We start from the raw sequence: 24,997 nt of genomic DNA, 5'->3' as shown, positions 1-24,997 counted from the left end.
AGTTTACAGGAACACTGTGACCAGAACTGGGTGGACAGCTGCAAGAACAAAGGATTCAGGCACCAAGAAGTTTGCACAACCACCACACACCCTCACCTTCTTGAATTATAACTCGAGTAAGATGGTTTTTTGGGACACTAGCCCACCATCTTCTCAGTCTGCTGGCTTTTGGAATAAAGTTGCTATTCCTTGCCCCAACACTTGGTCTCTTGATTTATTCTCCTGTCCTGCAGCAAATAGTAGGATCTTAGACTCCTACTAAGTAACAAACAGAGCTTTCCACAAGTATGGCCAAGGAGAAAAGAAAGTGCCTGACAACTACAGAAAAATATTCATTCAATTTTTTTTTAAGAAAACCTAACATGGAAAAGACAGAAAAGAGCCAGATATTAGAGAAAACCTAATTCAAGGTACAGAAGAAATATTTCCATAGAGACTTAATGATAAAATAAACCCAATAAACAGGGGCTCAAAATTGAAAAGGAAGCCCATGGAGAAAAAAGCAAATCTCACACAAAACTAATAAATGATTAGACATGGCAAGTAAGAGAATAGATGCAACTGAAATGGAATCGCTGACAAAAAGAAAGGTAAAAACTTACAAAATGATATAATTTGAAGAAATTAGGAAGAGGTAACAGATAATGAGGACAGAAAAAATCATCCAATTGAAAGATAATTGTTATTTCTAGACACCTTAACAGTGAGAAGAAAATGTTTTAAAATAACATTTTTTTCTGAAAGGAAATTCATAAAAGAAGGAAATAACTGAATTTGAAGCCTACAAGAGCACACTGGGAAATGATACAGATAATTGACACCAAGACATATCCATTTTAAGTTGTAGAACTTCAAAAATAAAAAATAATTTAAGCAACCAGGCAGAAAAAAGCGATATGATTTCATGAGGTGAAATTCAAACTGGGCACAGATCTCTTGTGAGTGCCATTCAGAGCCAGAAGATAAAGGAGCCATTAGCATTTTCTTCAGGTAAATAAAATATGACCCTATATTATACCTAGTTAAGGTGTTGTTCAACTATGAAACCAGAACATATACATTGTCAAACCTGAAAAGCTAAAAAATAAGACCTAACACCCACTGGTCTTTCTTGAAGACAAAATCCAACCAGACAAAAAACTCATAGAGAAGCAAGCAAAGGACTAATGTGATATTTCTTCACAGAAGACAGAAGGGTTATGTCTGAAAAGTTCTGAGAGAAAGTGTGAAATAAAAATTTTCTACCCAGCCTTTTTTTTTAAAAAAACTGGATAAAAGCAACACTCAAGCACTCACAAACATGCAGAAACTCAGACACCTGCAAATGGCTTTCACAAATATTAAAAGCAAAGAGGGAAAAAAACTAGACAATTAAATCCAATGAACTAAGACATAAATGTGAAAAAGTAACTCATGACTGGAGAAGCTTTGACAAAGAAACTGGTGGTCCTGCTGAATTATGATAAGGACCCAAACATGTTCACTACAAAGGAAAACTAAGAAATGTGAGACTTCAGTACATTTGAATTGATATTGATATAATAACAGGAAATATCAGAAACATTCTGGCATTTTTTATGCTTATTATAATTGTTAGAATATTTCTAAAACAGCTGTGGATGAAGTGATGTAGATCCTAAAGCAATCTCTATTTGACCTTATATGGTGAAAGGACTTTAGTCTATTTTATATTATAATTTATATAAAACAACTGTGAAATTTAAGGCTAGAGCAGAAAAATTTAAGTAACAGAAATGATGAAAGTTGGAAGAGAATGGGTGGAAATGTGGGAGGAAAGGTAGGTGATCTAATTCTCTGATCTTTCAAGAAGGATTCAATCCCAATTCAAATTATGCATCTTTTCATATATATAAAAAGATAATGTTCCGAACTCTTAAATTTTTTTTCATAGTCTACTTTCTTTTAACTTCAAAGTAACATTTAGAAGAAACTTATATCTGAAAAACGTACATTCGTATCTAAAATTCACCATGCCTTTCACTATCATTTCAGCTTCCTTTAGTACTTCAAATCCAAGTATAACTGTATTTTATTAATACAGCATGCATCTTATAGCAACTCGCTAAGAAAGAACAGTTTAAAAAAAGGTATATGTGAATACATTATTGGGGAGGTGATCTCAGGGAACAATGGTGAAAAATAGTAGAAGGGAAACAGAACTGAAGGGAGGGCCGAAAGAAAGATATTCCAAATATTTCCATCACTAGGAGCTGCTACTTCCATGATTCCAAGGGACTGAGAAGCAGTGTGAAGTGTATTTCAGGACCAAGGAGCAAAAAGAAAAATCATTGATCCATCAGTTCCCATTGCATGTTTTTCAAAGATTTACTGCATAATATGTTGCATATGTGAGGCAGCCAGGTTGTATTTAGAATGATTAAATATCCTGGTATTCCTGGGACTGAGGGGGTCCTGAGAGCCTTTTGGTGCTAAAAATAGGAAAGACCAGGAAATACTGAAATGAGTTGGTCTAGTCACCTTTGGTTATATCTTACCTCATGCCTTAGAGTCAACAGAGAAACCACGTGGTGAGGGGCAAAAGTCAACTGTTGTGACTTGAGGCAAGACTCTTGTATGCTGAAGAACAGTTCCCTTCAGTGGTGGCTGGAATGAAAGTGAGTAAAACAGAGCTCCTACAGTGGTATATAGAAACAGTCCACCATTTGTAACACTAAGATATCTTATTCCTCCAGTAGTTCTAGCTCTCATGTCACAAAATGGGTCCTGCGTTGTTGGGAGAAAAATTTGCCATCACTTCTTCTCTAAGAGAGGGGAAGTACGAGTACCATCCATCATGGAGACCATTTAAAATTAGTATCCATCCACAATCTTTGAATGGACTCAAGGCAAGAGGGTTAGTGAAAAAGCAACAGTCCACACTGTTGTAGGTGGCTCAGGAATCTAGGTGACTTATACATGCAGCTGGTTGGATCCTTTCATAACTGTTTGGCCTAATTCTGAATGTATCATTTTCATTATATAGTCAACTTCTGCTGTGCCCACTTGACTTTATGGCTTAATGATATGATTATGCCCAGTTGATGATGAGTAGCTCTGGTCATAGGATCACCTGAAATCCTAGTCATGTTTAAATAGAACATAGTGGTATGTGAGAAGCTCTTACTCAAACTAAGAGTAATTTACTGCTACAGAAACCAAGACTTTGTCCCCCAACTTCAATTAGGCTCTCTAATTAGGATATGATGTTTTATCATAATATTTCATTCCTCTCAGATTTCCTATCTTTGGTTGTAGGACCAGATGGTTTCACTGGTGAATTCTACCAAATATTATAAGAAGTCATACAATTCCTTCTCAAACTTCTCCAAAACATAGATGAGGAAAGAACACTTTCAAATTCATCTTACAAGGCCATCATTACCTGATACCAAAGCCAGACAAGGATATACAAAAAAATTAAATTACAGGTCAATATCCGTGATGAACATAAATGCAAAATTACCCAATAAAATATTAGTAAATCAAGTTCAACAGTACATTAAAAGGATCATACACCATGATCAAGTGGGCTTTGCTTCTGGGATGCAAGGATGGGTCAACACTTGCAAATTAATCAATGTGATTCACCACATTACAAAATAAAGGATAAAATCCTGTGATTATCTTAATAGATGCAGAAAAAGCATTTGACAAATTCAACATCTTTTCATAATAAAAAACTCTTAACAAAGTAGATATAGAAGAAATTTATCTCAACATAATAAAGGCCTTATATAACAAGCCCACAGCTAACATCATAATCAGTGATGAAAAGCTGAAAGCTATTGCTCTAAGATCAGGAACATGAAAAGAATGCCTGTTCTCACTATTATTTAACACAGTACTGGCAGTCCTAGCCAGAGCAATTAGTCAAGAAAAAGAAATAAAAAGCATTCAAATCAGAAAACAATAAGTTAAATTGTCTCTGCTTGCAGATGATATGATATAATATTTATAATAGACTTTACCAAAAGACTGTTATAACTAATAAACAGTTTCAGTAAAGTTGCAAGATACAAAATCAATATACAAAGGTCAGTTGTGTTTCTATACACTAATAATACTTATCAAAAAGAGAAATTAAGAAAATAATCTCATTTACAATTGCATCAAAAAGAATAAAATACTTATTAATAAGTTTGATCAAGGAGGTGAAGGATTTGTACACTCAAGAATTGTTCCAGATTGAATGTTGAGTATCTTTTCATGTACCTGTTGGCCATTTGGGTGTCTTCTTAGGAAAATGTCTATTTAGTTCTTCTACCCATTTTTTAGTTGGATTATTTTGTATTGAGTTGTATGAGTTCCTTATATATTTTGGACATTAACCCTTTACTCCATATATGGTTTGCAAAAATTTTCTCCCATTCTGTAGGTACCCTTTTCATTGTGTTGATTGTTTCTTTAGCTGTGCAGAAGCTTTTTAGTTTGATATAGTCCCACTTGTTGATTTTTGCTTTTGTTGCTTGTGTTTTTGGTGTCAAATCCAAAAAATCATTGCCAAGATCAATGTTAAGGAGCTTTCCCTATATGTTTTCTTCCAGACGTTTTATAGTATCAGGTCATATGTTGAAGTGTTTAACCCATTTTGAGTTAATTTTTATGAGGAGTATAAGATAGAGGTACAATTTCATTTTTCTCCATGTGGTTATCCAGTTTTCCAGACACCATTTGTTGAAGAGAGTATTCTTTTCCCATCAAAATAAGGTATCAAAGAGGTATCAGCACTTCTGTCATTATTGCAACTTTATTCAGAATAACCAAGACATGAAAAAACTGAAGTGTCCATCAATGGATGAATAAATAAGATGTAAAATATATACGTATGTATATGTATAATTATATTATATTATAATTAATATTATAATTATTATATATATATATATAATTCAGCCATGAGATAAAATGAAATTCTGCCATTTACAACAACATGGATGGACCCTGTTTTATTACACTAAATGAGCTAAGTCAGACAGGGAAAGATTAAATGCTGTATGATATTACTTATTTGTGGATTCTAACAAAGATAAACTTGTAAAAACAGACAGTAGAATAGTGATTACCAGGGGCTGAAGGTTGGGGGATTGGGGAGATGTTATTTAAGGATACAAACTTACAACTAGTAGATAAATAAGTCCTGGAGTTCTAATGTAGAGCATAGTAATTATAGTCACCAATACTGTACTATGAACTTCAAAGTTACCAAGAGACTAGATCTTAATTGTTCTCATCACAAACAAAGAAATGATAATTATATGACACATTAAAGGTGTTAGGTAACACTATGGTGGTAATCATATTGCAATATATAAATGCATCAAATCAACACATTGTACACCTTAAAATTACACAGTGTTATATGTCAATTGTATCTCAATTAAAAAAAGAAAAAAAAAGTAATTGGTTGAATAATTTAGTTATCAGAATTGGTGTATGTGTAACTTTACCACCTCAACGTGAAACCCTGATTTCTTTCTAGTCTAAGCTTCAGAATTCAGTTTTACAGTTGTAAATTAGAAATGAGGATTTTGAAAAGTCCTACACATACATCCATGTAGATACATATAGCATGTGCACACACACACACATCATACTTTGTATATTTATTTTGAATAGAAAATGGAATAAGCAGGTGAGTAGTTTCAAAGTTGAAGACTTATTCATTTTTGGAAATTTTTAAGTAATTTTAGTCAGTTTGATATAAATATCAATATACTATATGTTGGCTGCCATTGGTCTAAAAATCTACCAGATCTTCCAGCTCCATGCTACTAATAATATCTAGTACTGTTGTGAGCTGAATTGGGTCCCCCCAAAAGATATATTGAAGTCCTGAACCCAGGCACCTGTGAATGTGACCTTATTTGGAAACGGGGTCTCTGCGATTTAACCAAGTTAAGGTAAGGTCGTATTGGATTGAGGTGGGCCCTGAGTCCAATGACTAGTGTCCTTATAAGGAGAAAGAGACACAGAGAGGTAGACACACAGGGTAAAGGGCCATGTGATGGTGGAGACAGAGGTTGGAGGGATGAAACTGCTAGTCAAGGCACGCCAAGTGTTTGCCAGTGATCATCAGAAGTTAGGGAGAGGCAATGAAGGATTCTTCCCGAGAGTCTCCAGAGGGAGCCTGGCACTGCTGACACATCAATTTCAGACTTCTAGCTGCCAGAACTGTGAGAAAATAAATTTCTGTTGCTTTAAGTCATATACTTGTAGTATTTTGCTATAGCAGCCCTAGGATATTAATACACATACTATATACAGTAGTAGATAGTAGATTGGCCAGTGATATTCCAACTGGGTAAACATTTCTTTGACATGTTCTTACACAGATGGGCATTCACCATACCTTAATGACTTTCAATTTATAATTTTGCTTCTGTGACAGACCCATGATATGAACTTTGGAACAACAACAACAACAACAAAAAGTACTGGGTGAAGGAACAGTATTGTTTCTCCTGAGAGACAATTAGAGACTGGTTTCAGACAGGCTGGAAGTGGAGAATGCAAATTTTCTGTTAAAAATCAGTGGAATAAAAACATTTTATTTCAATCTCATCTTTTCAACCCCTGGCAAATGCCCAAAAGAACAAAAGAATAGTAGAAAATTCAAGCTTTAATATAATAGAAAAAAAAATTTCAAGATACAAATAGAATTATACTAGCCAAAAAATGTGAAATATTAACCTAAACAAGAGTGCATGATATTTATTTTCACAAACTTCCTCAGTCTCCAAGATACTTCTACATTTCCAAAAAATTAAGTATCTTATTCTGCATAATCTCTACAAAATGACAGTTAAGACATCAAGAGTTATAGGAAGGCTCTGGGTACTGTGGAATACATCCTGCTGGGACCCAGATATTTGCGACAGAAAAGCAGATACCTGGCAAATAAAAAATAAATAAATAATAAAAATAAATAAAACCATCTGTACACTTTCTTTCCTAGACTGAAAGTCGCTTCACTGAAAGCTGAATAGAGGAGAGAAGGAAAAGCATTGCCATAGACTAAATGTTAGTGCCCCCATTCATATGTTAAAACTTAATTTACAGTGGGATGTCATTTGGAGGTGGGGCCTTTGGTTGGTGATCAGATCATAAGGGCAGATCCCTCATGAATGAATGACACCAAACCTGCTGGCACCTGATCTTGAATTTCCCAGCCTCCAGAAGTGTGAGAAATAAGTTTCTGTTGTTTATAAGTCACCCAGTCTACAGTAATTTGTTATAGCAGCCTGAATGGGCTAAGACAGGAATAGAGGAGGCAATCCATAATTTTATAAGTTGAGGGGTGCTCTGAACACTCTAGCTTTCAATACGATGGGCTCTCAATATTATACTTTCCTTTCTGCACTTTCTTCTGTACTTCTGAGGGATAAACCTGCAAGCCACATATTTCAGACACCCTAGCTTTCTGAATTTCTCTTGGTTTCTACCAATTGGAGGCACTAGATAGAATTTAGAAGGAAGAAAGAAGAAACAGAATATTACTTTGCTATTTCAGTTTCTTTCAGCACCTAGGGGCTGTGACAGTAGCAGTACCATAACGACAAAAGAAGGCATCTTGCTCATGTTCTTCTTGGCATGGAACCTCCATTCTAGGAGAAGAGTATGCAGGGGTGGAGGCAAAGAAAGGCAGACCAGCTCTGCAATATACAAAAATTTATTGAATTAAATGCTCATGAAATGGGTGAATTTTATAATATTTAACCTATATTTTATAAAGCTTTTCTTTAAAGGTGATTTTAGGTAGCAGTGAATGTCAGCAACTTTGAGAGTAATTTAGCAGCAATGGGAGAGTAGGCTCCTGGTTTTTGCTTAACAGCAAAATACATTTCTAACAGTAGCAGACACAGACAGAGAGCTTACCCCTCATGCGGTCAGCAGCTCTGGAGCGAAAACAGTCACATGAGTTGTAGCCTAAGGCAGTGACAGTTTCTTGATCTATGAAGAACAACCCTCCTCTTCCCTTAACACCTTTAGCCATTCCATCACTCTAGTCACCCGTGATCAGATATAAATTTCCCCATCCTTAAATACTGAATGGTTTTCACATCCACCAAATGTATGCTGAATACCAAAGAAGATTTTTTCTGTCACCCAAGCAATTTGTTGAGGAAAAGTTTGGAGTCAACACCTCTGAATCCACGCCCCAGATAGTCCCAGTTACCACAGCTGCCAACATCTCTGGCAAGCAGCAAAAATAATTCAAAGATGGATCATACTTAGAAAGAAAATGATATGTGCTCTATGTGCAAAACACTTTAAATTAGTAAACGGCCATTTCCGATGAAAAGATGGTTACAGTAAAACAAAGGAATGAAAGAAATGCTTCTCATTATTCTCACAGAATTTATAGATAATATCATCTTTATAAGTAATAAGCCAAATTTGAACAATGAGAAAAAAGTATTCCAAAGAGACTTTATAGGATGTCCAAAGAATATGGAATTGAGTTGCAAAATGTCACAATATGGCAAAAAATGAAAAGCCAGTGTAGAGAATAAATGCCCATTATAGGCGGGAAAAGTTACATGTTTATAAGTAGTTATGAGGGTGACTCACAGAGAAAGAAAGAGAGGGAGGGAGGGAGGTGGAGCGGGGAGAGAGAAAGGGGAATGTAAACATGATCACAGAAGGAAGGCTAGACTTTAAAAAGGTATATCTAACATGTATTATTGATATTTTTAAGATGAACTAAGCAAATGAAAATATAGAAAGAGTCTAAAGTATAATTTTTTCAACATTTTTCTGAAATAAAGACAAGTTGAATGTGTAGACTGAAGGGGCTCATAGATTTCCAAGAAATAATGAAACCTAACATTCATACCTACCATTCCAAATCAAAGCATATTCTGGTAAGGATGTTAAAATTCAGGTACAAAGAAAGAATCCTAGGAGTAGGAGTAGAAAAAATCATGCCCCCTACTAGTGTGAAGTATCAAGATGGATTCGACATCTTCACAATAATATTCATGCAAGGAGACGGTTTGATCAGTATATAGAATATACTGAGAGGAAGAATATGTGATGCAAGAATTTTATAATCAGCCAAGTAATCATTTGATTTTAAAGAAAACTTTTGAGTAAAAAGGAAAAGGGTGCACGAAGTTATGCCATTTATGAATAACAAGGTCTGAAACTCCTAGGGGACAAGGTTAGGCAGTGATAAAGAAAGAAAAGGGGGGAAATGGAGCTGAAATCAACAGATTAGGTGATGAGAACTAAAGGATATTTTTTAAATTGACAGAGTAGACACCCATGCCAACCCACCCCCACTCCTGCCCAAATATGTTAAGATTAATTTTTATTTAATGAAAGTGACAGAAATGTGAGGTGGTCTCATGATCAGAGCAAAGGTAGCGGGAATATTCAGCCAGCCTCCTTTGGGTTGCAGAGTCTGTTAATTTTGACTCTGTTCCCATGTGAGGACTCTTGTCAATATGCAAAGCTCATTTTTTCTAAGCTCAAAGCTTTTTCAGAATCAAGTCACCTAACACCATTCGGAAAGAACTTTAAGCAGCATCTATGTCCTTCCTGTGAAATATTTATGAGCAACTTGGATTCTGACTTTCCTGTCAAACCCACCAAAACCTAGTCTACATTCTCTTTTAAGGACACGATGGATGTTGGAAATGGAAATCCTGTTTATCCCCAGCCCACTTCCATCTTTCTATTTTTTTCCATTTCTATAGATGATAGATAGAGAATAGAGATATAGTTAATTTCTCACTGAGCTTATTAAAAAATCTATTTTCTTACAAGATGTTACTTATATTATTTCATTTGATTTCCCCAATACTGTTAATAGTTGGCAACATAATTCCCATTTTACAGCATAGAAATTTCAATTCCATTAGGTAAAATTAATTTGTTCTAAATTACACAGAAATTCAGTTTTGTGTCTGGTATTAGAAGAATCTCTTTGTACTTCCCCACCACCCCTTACTGTAGTTGTAAAATGCACCTGTTGGCAATCACATATGATAAATTATCATATGATTCCAGAGAATAAATTACAAGTGTTAAACTTAAAAATAATGGCTTGTTAGTTCCTTATCCCCACATCTTTAATGACAGAAATCACAGATCTTGTTCATGAGGATCACAGTTTTTGAAGTAAAATACTGGAGTTTTATTTCTATTGCTATGATGGTATTATTACAGTAATACCAACAAAAAAAAAAAAGGACAATACACAAAAAGAAAACTACAGACCAATTTCCATCATAAAATAAATGTAGAAATCCTTAGCAAAGTATTAATAAATAGAATTAGCAATATATAAAAATAATTATACACCATTACCAATTGATATTCATTCTCAGCATGTAAAGCCAGTTCAATATTCAAAAATTATCAATGTAATTTACCCAATCCTAAAGAAAAATAAATTGCATGGTCATATAATTCAATGCAGAAAAAGGGTTTGACAAATTTCACAACCATTCATGTTGTAAAAACAACAAACAAACAAAAAGCTCTCAGAAAAATAGGAATAGAGGGTAACTTCTTCCACTTGATAAACAGCATCTATGGAAATCAAAACCAAAAAGAAAACCAAAACCAAAAATCCCAAAGTTAACATTATACTTGATGATGAAAGACTGAATTATTTCCCTCCTCAAGATCAGGAACAAGGCAAGGATATTCACTCTCACCGCACTCATTTAACATAGTATGAGATGTTCTAGCAAGTTCAGTAAGGCAAGAAAAATAATTAAAAGACGGATATGTAGGTAAGAAAGAAATAAAATTGTCTCTATTCACAGATGATATGATTATATACGAACTGAAGTCTAGGAATACACATATACTCAAAAAAATACCCTTTTAGAATTAATAAGTTAAGCAAGGATACAGGATATAAAACAAACATAAAATATTAATTGTAAACCTATTTGCTAGGAATTAACATATGGGCAGTGAGATTTTTATAACCACTCAAAAAATGAAATATAGAAATATATCCAAATAATCAAATATTTACAAGACTTGTCATCAAAAAACTATAAAATGCTAATGAAAAAAATCAAAGAGGTTCTAAATAAATGGAAGACATTCAGTATTTATAGATTGGAAGCTTCAGCTTGGTAACTTAGTTTTGCAAGGGCTATCATAAAAACATATCAAAGACTGGGTAGCATAAATAAAATAAATATATTTTCTCACAATCCTGGAGGCTTAAAGTCCATGATCAAGATGTCAGCAGGGTTTTATTTTGCCTAAGCCTTCTCTTCTTTGCTCATAAATGGCCATCTCTTCTCTGTACCTTCACAGAGTCTTCCTCTATGTGTGTCTGTGTCCTAATTGCAAATCATGCTGGATTAGAGCCCATCCTAATTACCTCATTTTAATTTAAATACCTCTTTAAAGACCATATCTCCAAATATAGTCACATTCTCATATTGTTAAGTCTGGGGGGTTAAGACTTCTACACATAAATTTTGGGGAGAGTCAATTTAGCTCATAACAGTAAGGATTTCAATTATGCCAAAATTGATATGTAATTTTAAAACAATTCTCATCAAGACATCAGCAAGAATTTTTGTATGGACCAGATTATTTAAAAATATATATGGAAAAGAGCAAAGGAACTAGAAGAACTAAAAGAATTTGGAAAATGAAGAGTATAGTAGAAGGAGTCAGTCTACCCAATTTTAAGCCTTATTTTTTTTTCTTTTTCTTTTTTTTATTACTGCTTTATTATTATTTTTTTAAATTTTGGAGTATAGTCGCTTTACAATGTTTTGTTAGTTTCTACTGTACAGCGAAGTGAATCAGCTATACGTATACATATATCCTCTCTTTTTTGGATTTCTTTCCCATTTAGGTCACCACAGAGCACTGAGTAGCGTTCCCTGTGCTATACAGTAGGTTCTCATTAATTATCTATTTTATACGTAGTATCAATAGTGTATATATGTCAATCCCAATCTCCCAATTCATCCTTATACTATCTTTAGTAATCAAGACTGTGTGGTGTGAGTGGAGGAATAGACACATAGGCCAATAGAAGAGAACAGAAAATTCAGAAATAAACTTACAAATATGCCCAAATGATTTTTGACAAAAGTGAAAGGAAAAATTCAATGGAGAAAAGATAGTCTTTTAAACCAATGGTACTAGAGCAATCTGATAGGTTAAAAAAACATTGAGCCTTGACTTAAGTCACACATGTTACATAAAAATTAATATTCTGGTTGTGATATTGTACTATAATCTAAGATGTCGCCATTGAGAGAAACTGGGAAATGAGTACATGAGATCCCTCTGCATTATTTATTACTGCTAATGAACCTACAATTACTTCAAAATGAAACTTTTTAAAAAATTTAAATACAACATTTAAATCCTATATAAGATCAATAGTCTGAATGTTGATTCATAGTAAAGCCTTTGTCAGTTTGGTGCTTGTGCTACCAAGAGCGAGGCAGACTGCTATGATCAGGTGAAAAAAAGAGATTACTGTGTGTAGCCTCTCATCCTATAATACCCCACTTGAGTACAGACCTAACTAGAAGACAGTCCTATTTACCAATCAGCTGGGGGAACACATACTGTCTATATATATGTATGTATTTCCTTTTAAGGAGATTAAAGAAATTCCTAAGCTATAAAATCAACACTATAGTGCTTAGGACTCAGAAATGTTACTTGCTAATTTCATAGTTTCATTATGAGCTTAAGGGAAGAAAAGAAACTAATATGTAAATTAAGCAAAAGAAAGTTATAATAAAAGAAAAACAGAAAACCCAACAGAGAAGGTAATAAAATTCCAGTGGAGATCATTACAGGTACTTTTAAGAAATAAAGGTAGTAGAACATAATGATTAGCATGATTTAGAACTGAAAAATGTTGAGAATAAAAGCAGTACATGCAATTTTTAAATGGCCAATATAACCTCCAAAATTGACAGAAACTGAGGATGGAAATTATTTTCCAAATATAATTTTAAATGATTTTTTACCAACTGAGGAAATTCTTTCAGCCTAACATTCACCCTCAAGGGGCATTTGGATTTGAACTCCTAAAGATGGGAAGATAATTGGTATTTTATTGCTCAATATGTTTGCAACCATAATGATGAAAATATTGTTTATTGACTTTCAATTTTGAGTCAATCTTCAGGCCATGGAAAGAAGATGCTATGTTTAAGGATGGAATGAAAATCCAAGAGCTATGATAAAAGTGTAACTTACACAAAGTAGATTGTGAAGAAAATTGGATAGAGAAGCAAGGGCATTAAAATTGTCATATAAAGTATGAAAACTGAATTAAAGGACTATAGGAAAATGATTGAGTTTAATTACATTGTTTGTACTAAAGATAATTGACAGAAAAACCAAAACAATAACATAATTGACTAAAACAGTTGGAGAAGAGGACCTGAGTCAGTTAAATATTTATATTTGATACTGGGGGAATAATAAATGTTATCTGATATTAATAAATTCAGAAAATATCTTATATATTGTTTGAGAAGGGAAATAACCAAAATATAAACAATTTTGAAGAACTTGTCTGGAGGGTAGACTTAGAAGTGAAGAAGTGGTCTGACTCTGTTGATATTTAATATAAAACATTCTTTAACATGTGATTTTTTTTTAATGAGCATATATTACTTGATAAAAACAAATATTTTAAAACTACAACCCTACTTACTTATAAGTGATAGTGATTTATATGATAGGAAGGTACTTATTGTTGAATTGATATGAAAAAATTTAGAGTAGAAACAATTATCAAACTGGAATCATGCATATAAACATTTTTTCTAGCATTTTTTATGTGTTAAAATATGTTATTTTTCTTTGCTTTATACTGTTGAATTTGAAATATCACCCACCCAAGGCTCTTTGTTTCTCCCTAGTTACTTGGCTAGCGGCTGCTTCTATTTGCAAGCACATATCATGTGAATTACAAGGAAGTAAAATAATTGGCCTTCAACTAGACTAAATTTTCACCAAGTGGATTATTGTGCCCTGATAATGCCCACAGTCTAAATGACCACACTCAAAACTCAAATGTGTTCTTAATTTAATTAATTATAATTTCCAAGTTAGGAAAATTGTGTTTTGTATAAAATATTATTTCATTAAATTAGCCACAATAAAAAATAAGAATCACCTTTCATTGGGAATATACAAGAGTAAGTTTCAAATAATTTTATCATGGAAAGTATTATAATAATCATTTCTAATATTCACAGTTAAGAATCTTAAAATCCTTCTGGCTTTACTTTCAAGAAAAGTCATCAGAAACATTTAAAAATGTATGCTTATGAAATAAATCATCCAATTACTCTATTTCTATGTTTAAATTCCCCAGTTCTTCTGGCAATAGAATATAAGTCACTGAAGTTTTGTTTCCAGTGGAAAGTGGCTAGTACCTCCAATCCTACCCCAGAAACCCACAATTATATAATCTGCAATAATTATCCAAGTATTTTTAGATCACCTCCATGGCTTTAATATTTACTTGCCATGTTACTCATTTTCACAGCTAGGCATCACATCACCCATCTTTACAAATAAATTTATTACAAATTAAAGGATATAATCTTTCTTCTCTGACTAGTTTTCTACAATTTCTTTTTCCCAGTAACAAGTATAATTAAAAATAATAATTGATCATTTGTTTTAACTTGTCAGTAGAACTTACCATTTCCTGGTAAGGACATCTTTGTTAAAATTGGATGATTTTTAAATGTGTCAAAATGATCAAGATAATAAAAGTCTTGAAATATTTGCCTTTTTGAATTTAGAAATATAAGCTATGACAGAATACAATTTCTTTCTGTAAAACACATACAAAAAGAATAGCACGTTTCAAATAGTTAACTGTTATTTCACAAGGATCATAAAAATTAAATAATTAGATGAGGAACTCTATTCCATTATTCAACAGGACAATTAGTTCTATCAACATTTACAAGTTTTAAATATAGATTTATAATGCAAATATATTTATAATGTACTTTTATTTTTTATAGTGTATTTCTTAAATCTTCAATTAAAATCAGTAATCAAAAGAATTTAACATTAATGATAATAAAGCATTTATTATAATGTTTCTTTTATTCTTCAGTTATACTATTTCAATACTTTAAATACATGTTCAATTTTATTGCCATATTTATGAATTAAAAATCTTAGTTTTGCTTAATTTCCTCCATTAGCAAGAAAAAAAAATTGAATGATACATTTCCATTTATTTATAACTTGAATTCCTTATAAATAATTTTATTTATCAAATATGAATATCTACAGTTATAAATATAAGGTTTCAAAAAATGAGAAAAGTGAAGATACAGTTCATGAATTTGTGCTAATGACAGTTAATTATGCTTAAAATTTATTGTCAATTTGAACAAAAAACTGTCACAAAAACAAAGTAGGACATTATATAATAATAAAAGGTCAAATCACCAGGAAGATATAACAATTACAAATATATATGCATGCAACTTCAGAGCACCTAAATATATAAAACAAACACTGACAGAATTGACTAGAAAAATAGACAGAAGTGCAATAATAGTAGACAATTTCAACATCCCACTTTTAAGAATGGAGAGACAGTTACTTTATAGGGAACAATTTTTGAGTTTTTCTTCTCTCCTTCCCTTATGTATTTTTGCAAATATAAAAAAAAAAGCACAAACTGTGAAATAATAAAGAAAGAAAAGAAACAGAGATGAAAGAGAGAGAAAGGGGTGGAAGGAAGGATGGAAAGAAGGAAGGAAGGAAGGGAGGGTTTCTTACACAAAAGGTGACATACTATACACAGTTTTCTGCAACTTCCTTTTATCACTTAACAATTTATACTCCAAAATATACAATATATAATGCGTTTAATCCATTTTGTAGAGATCTTCCCAACTGCTTTGCACAAGTACATAGTAATCCACTGTGTAGATATATTGCAGTTTATACAACTGTTGGATTTTGGTGTTAGAAGTTTGGATTTTGGGGGTGATTTCAATTTTGTTACTAGTACCGATAATGTTACATTGAAGAACATTTGACACATGTCATTTCAAACTAATGTCAGTGTACTTTTTGGGTCTTTGGAACAGATTCCTGGAAGAGGGATTGATAGGTCAAAGGCCAAATACAGCTATGATTTTGTTAGATATTGATAAAATCCTCTCCATAGATGTTGTCCCATTTTACATTTTGAAAAACAAAATATTAGACTGCTTCTTTCCTCCTTAGCCTCACCAACAGAGTGTTATCAAACTTTTCACATATTTCAAATCTTAGAGGTGACTAATGGTATTGGTTTTAATTAGCATTTTTCTCATTATAAAGATTATAATACAATATGAAATATATTTTCTAACAAACATTGTTCCATTGAAAATATGAAATCTACATTTGGATCTGAGTAGCCCAAGGAAGTATGCTGGGTTAATGACATAAGTGGCTATTTAGTTGTAATTAAGTAGTTTAATCTGAAACCATCCGTTTTACTCAGGACTGCAGTTTAAAGAGATAGGAGAAAGAAAGGCAGAACAGAAGAAAGGGAAGGAAGAAAGGAAGGAAGGAAGGAAGGGAGGAAAGGAAGGAGGGAGGGAGGGAGGGAGGGGTGAATTAAGCTAGGTCTGAATTAAGACCAAAAAATATATGAATAAATGGGAAAGAACTGCTTAAATCAATGTAATTACCCTTGTTTGCTTGAAATCTGTGTTATAGTTTGAAGTCTGTGCCATACCTACCTTGTTAAAAAAACACTAAATTTACCTATTTTGCTCATATTCATGTTTCTTATAAACTCTGACCAGAAATTACAAATTTTAAAGTTTTACCGCATTTCAGCAGTAAACTACGTGCATAACCTCAGAAATGGATTGATGTCTCTTGTTAATACATATTTTGTTCATCATATGCTGGATAGGAGCTACATATTAGTATATATCCTCAAAATTTTTATTGCATTTAACACACCAGAAGGGATATTATACAACTAATAAGAAGTGAAGTCCATGTTAAGTTATTTGATCAAATATGTTTCATGCAACTGCCTAAGAACATCAAAACAATTAGTCAGACCCAAAATTCAATCTGAGCTAGCATTCATATTCAAATATTTGAATTCAAAGGTAAGTTCAGAGACCAAATATCATATTTTGATTTGTTTTGAAGTGGCCATCTGCCCATATCAAAAAGCTACTGCAACAGTTTGGCAGGCAGTTTAAAGAACCAAAATAACTACTCTGTGCAGGTCAGGTTCACAGGCATTCGGTTGTTGACTTGGAAAGCACAAAAAGTAATAATCACAGCATGTGGTACTTTACCGAGTAGCCAGCCAAAAGTGTCTGTCTAAATAGTCAAAAATTTCAGCTGTCATAAGAATCCTTTGAGGAAACATTATAAATACCTATCAAATTTCAAATATCAGTGGCCAACATTTTAAAAAACGGCATACAGATCTAATAAAATGTTATAGAAAAGTTATAATAATCCTGAGGTACCCATAATTTATATCCTGACACACTTAAAATGTTCCTTTTGTTTAAAAATGGGCTTCAAAGATATCAATAGTTTTATTTGTATATTTTATAAATATTTGTGTGCTAGTCAATAGTCTGATTTTTAATGGTTTAAAGCAAATCCAATGCCACAAAGAGCTACTTTAGTCATGCCTTGCAGGAGTTCGAGGGGAATATCCTCTATCTTCACCCCTCTGCCCCTCCCCTGCCTTCAAGTCTCCTCCTCACAGGTCTCTGCCTGGGAACTGTGGACTTTTGCTGCTCCTTTTCTTGGAAGAGTGGCTGTTGAAAGGAGTTAAACATGGCTCTTGGGTAAGTAAGTCTGGGCTGGAGGGCCATGAAGAAGGGTCAGCAAGAGGACAAGCTCCCTTGGTGTCCAGAATTTGTAGAATAGCCTGCAATGGAGTGGACCACCAGCTGAGCTCCTTGGAGTGAGACCTACAGGCTGGCCGGGAGAAGGGTGACCCCAGTGTCAACCAAGAAAAGTTAGACGTGGCTGCACTTCAGAGAGCTCACCAACCAGGTGAGGGTCACCAATAACAGCAGGAGGATGTTCCCAGTGCTGAAGCTGAGTACGTCTGGCCTGGACCCGAACACCATGTGTTGTTTCATCTTGGACTTTGTGATGGAGAGCAACCACTTCTGGAAGTGTGTGAACAGAGAGTGGGTGCCTGGGGGGTCAGTCCAAGCCATATGTGCATATTGAACTCCTTACATAAATAAAAACTCTAAATTCATATAGTACGAGTTGCGGGTCTACAGGGGATGACTACCAGCCATGGCATTCTCAAGACTCAATGTATATCTGTCAAGGCTTACCAGAAAGAGATTACAGCTCTTAAAACTAAATACAACTGATTTGCAAGGACTTGCTGCGATGCAAAAAGAAGCAAGGATCGCAAAGATAAGATGGAAGAGCCCAGAGACAAACAGCAACCTGGGTTTTACTAATGGAAGTAGCTTATCCCTGGAATCAGTTCCTTCTATCTGCTGTCAACCCCCATCCTCAGTTTGGAGGTCCTGTCTCACTTTTCTCTACCCATGGCTGTGAAAAATGCTCTATGCTGAGGAACCACAGTTCACCCTTCCCTGTCCCTGTCCTCAAAGCTGTGCCTAGGCCCCTTTCCCACTTGGACAAGCTCATACTTAGCCCATACCCTCATTGGAAAAATTCTCCAACCTATTCTGACAATTCATTTGCAAGTTGCCCATGATCTGATCAGATGAACTTAGCCCAGCCTCAGCATGTGTGTACATACTATCATGTTACTCCTGAGCACAACAGGACTGCATCAGTACCCCAACCTGTGGTCAGCTAGCAGGGCACCTTCACACCAGGGTCTCAGACAGCATAGCTGTCTAACGGGCTGGGAGTCCAGTTCTTCCCAGTGAACACTATCTTACCCAAATAATCTCAGGTCCCTTCTCCTCAGGATTCTCACTCTATAAGAACCATGTCATGACCACAGATATTCCTGACAGCTAATATCACACCTTGGTCTCATAACCTCATGGATATCCCTGTCACCACCTTCCATGTAAACCAAAGCCTCTCCTTAAAATATACACTATTTTTTTTATGTCTATCAGTGTTGATTTGATCTAGGTACAAAATGACAGTCTTATAGGTCAAGAAAGAAAAAAAATCTTATTAATTTCACTTTAAAATATGAAAAGGAATATACGTTCTGCTGTTCATCAAGAAAATAACCCCACCCATCATCTGCAACACAAGTGTAGTCCTATGTTGTGTTTATATGCTACAGATGAATTTAAGTATGGAAACAAAACTCAGTTGGACTATTAAATCACCATTACTTGATCATAATAAAATTTTGTTTGCTAAGATCCAGAAACTTATTTTTTTGTGTCTCATACAGCATATAGAGGATTTGACACACTAGAATTAATAAACTCAACTCGTCTTATTTAATGAAATAAAAAGCATACTTTCAATTGCATTCCTTGTTGCTTCGGAGTCGTTTTCAGGTCCCTTTTGTGGCAGCTATCATACTTGTAGTTGAGCTGTTAAGGACAAAATAATAAATTCATAGTTGAGGACAACAGACTTTAATTGAAATGGAAATTTCACTGTTCTGCCCACTAGAATGTGTTTATTTTGAGCATATGTAATTGCCTCTTGTATTGTTAAACCTACAACGGCAATATTTTTCTTCTGAAAAAAATAGCCAAAGACAATCAGCAAAACATTTTCTGCAAAATAAAGGCAATATGCAAAAAAAAAAAGAAACAACAACAACAAAAAACTAAACACAGTTCTAAAAAGATCTAGTGAGAGGATTCAGTACTAGAAATTAGTAACTTAAACATAATCCACTAAAATTTTCAAAAGTTACACAGCTCAGTCCTCACTCCAGGAAAAAATAAATTTTAGGATGGAGAACTCTTATTACATATGTATATTTTTAAAAAACCTAATAAATGATTTAAATGACTTTTCTTTATTAAGTATCTCCTCAAGTCTGCCTCTTAAAGACAGATTAAAATGCAGTAATTTTTTTCTTAATTTTTTAAAATTAATAGACTATTTTTAGAGACTATTTTTAGGTTAATGAAAAAAGTAAATGTAAAATACAGATTTACCAATTGCGCCCTTGATTGTGTTTAGCATTTTTTGTCTGGACTATAAAAGTCCCTGACTTAGTAAACTTCTGTTTTTAATCCACCCACTGTTAAGACTGTAAAAGTAATCTTTTAAAAATGAAAATCTTATCTCCTGTCATATCTGTGTGGTAAACTAGAGTTGAAATATTGAAAAATATACCAATCCATTAGTGAACATCCTTGACTCTACCACTTAGGTAAATACTTCACTGTGGTCATTGTTCTCACATGCAATGGGAATCACCTGAGAGCCTGTTCAACCCTGGGTTGCTGATTCAGGTTTTGAAACAACGGGTCTGGGTAGGTCTGGAGAATCTGCATTGCTAACAAGTTCCCAATTGATGCTGATACTCCTGGTCCCAGAGCCAAAGTGTGAGAACTACTGCCTTATAATTTTCCTATTTCTGATAAGTCTGCTCTTCTTCCCTCTGTGTTTTGTTTTTTTTAATTGCTGCATTAAAAAAATTCTGATATTTAATGACAATAAAATTACAGTTTATTTAGCTCCTAAGTCTGAATTCCTTTATGTCTCTTCTAAAAGGAAACTTTTTCTTCTCTACTTCCTCAGCCAGTATATTTCTATCAGCTTTGTGTCTATAATATCTTTTATTATCTTGTCCACTGTTCTTCCACTCTTGTTCTCTTTCTATTGTAAGTTTGTATCATTTTAGTACTGAATATCATTGTATTGGGATGTCTGAAAAAAAGATAAAACAAACGTGTTAGGATCATCACTTTGGGTAAACATATCTTTATGATTTTATCATATCTAAATCTATAAATATAACTGTAGCATAAAAAAAGAGAAAAACATGAGGATGGATAACAAAAGATCTTCATATTTATATTTAGGAACTGGTTATAAGAGAAAAGTGACCAACAGGAACAACCAGATAGAGAAAATTTGGAGTTTGTATTGGCATTAAAATCAAGAGAAGAGAGAAAGGAGTAATAACAAAATAAGAATAGAAAAGTGATGAGCTTGTTAGTACCTTCATGTGTTATTTTGGCAAGAAGCTATAATTTTAAAACAAAATTTTGTTAGGCTACATGTCATGTCCCTTAGGAAATATTCAACTCTCTTCATGTAATACAAGGAGTAGAATTATCTGGAGAAACTCAAGGAGCTCACTCTGGGAGAAAGGGACATTGAGTCCACTGGGACCAGGGTCTCCCATTCCCTTGCTCAGCTCTTCCTATGGGAAGTGTGGCTTTATTTCATGACAAGAATATCTATAAAAATCCTTTGGGCCCCAAAATATCTCTGGATGATGGGAACTCACTTGTCCAAATAACTCCTGTTAGTGGTTGGCACCTAGACTTCTTGACACCAAGCAGTCTGTTTATCCCAAAGTGACAAACTTTCAAGTTTGAACTATAAAAAGAAAGAGTAACTAGGGGTGGGTCTTTCCAATGAAACTTAGACTGACCATATTGGCCCACCAGCTTTACCATACATCTCCCCCTGTGGTAGTGGGGGAAGGAAGACCTGTGCATCTTTTTTTTTTTTTAATTGTGATAAAATATATATAACACCAGAACTTTTTCATCTTCCCCAATTGAAACTTTGTAACATTAGATATAACTCACCAGTCCCCCTCCCTGTTTCCTCTGACAAGCTCCATTTCACTTTCTGCCTCTATGAAATTGACTACTGTAGATACTTCATATAAGTGGGATAATACAATAATTATCTTTTTGTAACTGGCTTATTTCACTAAGCATAACGTTTTCAAGGTGCATCAATGTTGTGACATGAGTCAGAATTTCATTCTTTTTTTAAGATTGAATAATATTTCATTGTATATATATGCCTTGTTTATTCATTTATTTGTTGATGGACACATAGGTTGATTCCACCATTTGGCTATTGTGAATGATGCTGCTATGAACATAGGTGTACTGATATCTTTTTGAATCCCAGCTTTCAAATCTTTGGGGTATATGCTCAAATGTGAAATTGCTGTAACATACAATAATTCTATGTTTACAATTTTGAGGAACAGTTATACAATTTTCCACAGCAGCTGCACCATTTTACATTCTCACCAGCAACGCACAAGGGTTAAAATTTCTACACATCCTTACCAACACTTGTTATTTTCTGTTTTTGTTTCTGTGTTTTTGTGTTTTGCTTGTTTTGTTTTGTTTTTTATTATAGCCATCCTAAATGGTACAGAATGGTATCTCACAGTGGTATTGATTTAGCCTCCTTTACCTTGGCAGTCGTTTCTTTTTTTTTTTTTTAATTTTTTTAAAATTTTTATTTATTTATGGCTGTGTTGGGTCTTCGCTTCTGTGCGAGGGCTTTCTCTAGTTGTGGCAAGCGGGGGCCACTCTTCATCACGGTGCGCGGGCCTCTCACTATTGCAGCCTCTCTTGCTGCGGAGCACAGGCTCCAGACGCGCAGGCTCAGTAATTGTGGCTCACGGGCCCAGCTGCTCCACAGCATGTGGGATCCTCCCAGACCAGGGCTCGAACCCGCGTCCCCTGCATCAGCAGGCAGACTCTCAACCACTGCGCCACCAGGGAAGCCCCGGCAGTTGTTTCTTTATGCAAGTTTTCATTTCTTCAGTAAAGCTTATTTCTTAACCCATGTTATGTAACATTGAGAAATTTGTCCCAAAGCTGGTGCATGACAGGTAGCAACAAAAGTGAGTGCTGCTTTTTATTACAGGTGGAGACCTAGAAAGACCCACTGTCCACACAATAGCTGTGACAAAGGGACCTACCTATAGGTCACATCAGAACTATCTAGTAAGAAAATGAAAGACTTTTTGACTTTTAAGAACCAACTTTTAGAGGGGACTTTCAAGATGGTGGAGGAGTAAGATGTGGAGATCACCTTCCTTTCCACAAATACATCAGAAATACATCTACATGTGGAACAACTCTTACAGAACACCTACTGAATGCTGGCAGAAGATCTCAGACTTTCCAAAAGGCAAGAAACACTCCACGTACCTGGGTAGGGCAAAAGAAAAAAGAAAAAAACGGAGACAAAAGAATAGGGATGGGACTTGCACCTCTGGGAGGGAACTGTGAAGGAGGAAAATTTTCCAAACTCTAGGGAGTCCCTTCACTGGTGGAGACGGGGCGGGGTGGGCAGGAAGGAAGCTTAGGAGCCACGGAGGAGAGCGCAGCAACAGAGGTGCAGAGGACAAAGCAGAGAGATTCCCACACAGAGGATTGGTGCCAACCAGCACTCACCAGCCTGAGATGCTTGTCTGCTCACCCACTGGGGTGGGTGGAGGCTGGGAGCTGAGGATCAGGCTTTGGAGTTCAGATCCCAGGGAGAGGACTGGGGTTGGCTGCGTGAACACAGCCTGAAGGGGGCTAGTGTGGCACAACTAGCTGGGAGGGAGTCAGGGGAAAAGTCTGAACCTTCTGAAGAGGCAAGAGACCATTGTTTTGGGGTGTGCAAGGAGAGGGGATTCCTTCCCCATGTACACACAGAAGGCAGAGAACCACCTAAGCAAGCTCTAGAGATGAGCATGAGCCTTGGCTATCAGCTTGGACCCCAGAAATGGGCATGAAACGTTAACGCTGCTGCCTCTGCCACCAAGAATCCTGTGTGCAAGCAGTTCACTACCCACACACCCCCACCGCCCTGGGAACTTGTGCAGCGCACCACTGCCAGGGTCCCGAGGTCCAGGGACAAATTCCCTGGGAGAAAACACGGAGAGCCTCAGGCTGTTGCAATGTCATGCTGGTCTCTGCCGCCGCAGGCTCGCACCGCATTCCAATTATGACTACCGTACCCCTCCCTCTCCTAGGCCTGAGAGAGCAAGAGAACCCTAATCAGCTGCCGCTTTAACCCCTTCCTGTCTAGGGGGGGAAAAGTCACCTGAGGGCGACCTACACACAGAGGCAGGGCCAAAACCAAACCTGAACCCCAGGAGCTGTGCGAACAAAGAAGAGAAAGGGAAATTTCTCTGTGCAGCCTCAGGAGCAGCGGATTAAATCCACATAATCAACTTGATGAATGCTGCATCTGTGGAATACCTAAATAGACAAGAAATGTTCCCAAAATTGAGGTAGTGGACTTTGGGAGCAAGTGTAGACTTGGGGATTGCTGTCTGTGACTGACTTGTTTCTGATTTTTATGTCTATCTTAGTTTAGTTTTTAGTGTTTGTTAACATTGGTGGATTTGTTTGTTGGTTTGCTTGCTCTCTTCTTTTTTAAATTTTTTATATTTTTATTTTGATTTTTTAACATTTTTATATTTTATTATTATTATTTTTTCTTCCTTTTCTTCTGAGCCGTGTGGCTGACAGGGTCTTGGTGCTCCAGCCGGGTGTCAGGCCTGAGCCTCCTAGGTGGGAGAGCAAAGTTCAGGACATCGGACGACTAGAGACCTCCGGGCCCCACATAATATCAGTCAGTGAGAGCTCTCCCAGAGATCTCCATCTCAACACTAAGACCCAGCTCCACCCTATGGCCAGCAAGCTCCAGTGCTGGATGCCCCATGCCGAACAACTAGCAAGACAGGAACACCACCCCACCCATTAGCAGACAGGCTGCCTGAAAATCATACTAAGTTCACAGACACCCCCCAAAAATCCACTGGACGTGGCCCTGCCCACCAGAAAGACAAGATCCAGCTCCACCCACCAAAACACAGGCACCAGTCCCCTCCACTAGGAAGCCTACACAAGCCACTGAACTAACTGCACCCACAGGGAGCAGACACCAAAATCAATGGGAACTATGAACCTGCAGCCTGCAAAAAGGAGACCCCAAACACAGTAAGTTAAACAAAATGAGAAGACAGAGAAACATGCAGCAGATGAAGTAGCAAGGTAAAAACACACCAGACCAAACAAATGAAGAGAAATGGACAGTC

At 35.4% G+C, this 24,997-nt stretch overlaps 1 pseudogene; it reads left to right on the top strand.

The window, feature by feature from the left end:
• Positions 1-17,826: 17,826 nt before the first annotated feature.
• LOC114236554 (T-box transcription factor T-like) lies at positions 17,827-18,739 on the top strand (annotated as a pseudogene).
• The last annotated feature ends 6,258 nt before the right edge of the window (positions 18,740-24,997 follow it).

This window comes from Balaenoptera acutorostrata, chromosome 2 (genome assembly GCF_949987535.1).
Source record: "Balaenoptera acutorostrata chromosome 2, mBalAcu1.1, whole genome shotgun sequence".
Taxonomy (NCBI): Eukaryota; Metazoa; Chordata; class Mammalia; order Artiodactyla; family Balaenopteridae; genus Balaenoptera; species Balaenoptera acutorostrata.
The sequence above is the reverse complement of the archived record's forward strand: the minus strand, read 5'-3'. Positions and strand labels throughout refer to the sequence as shown.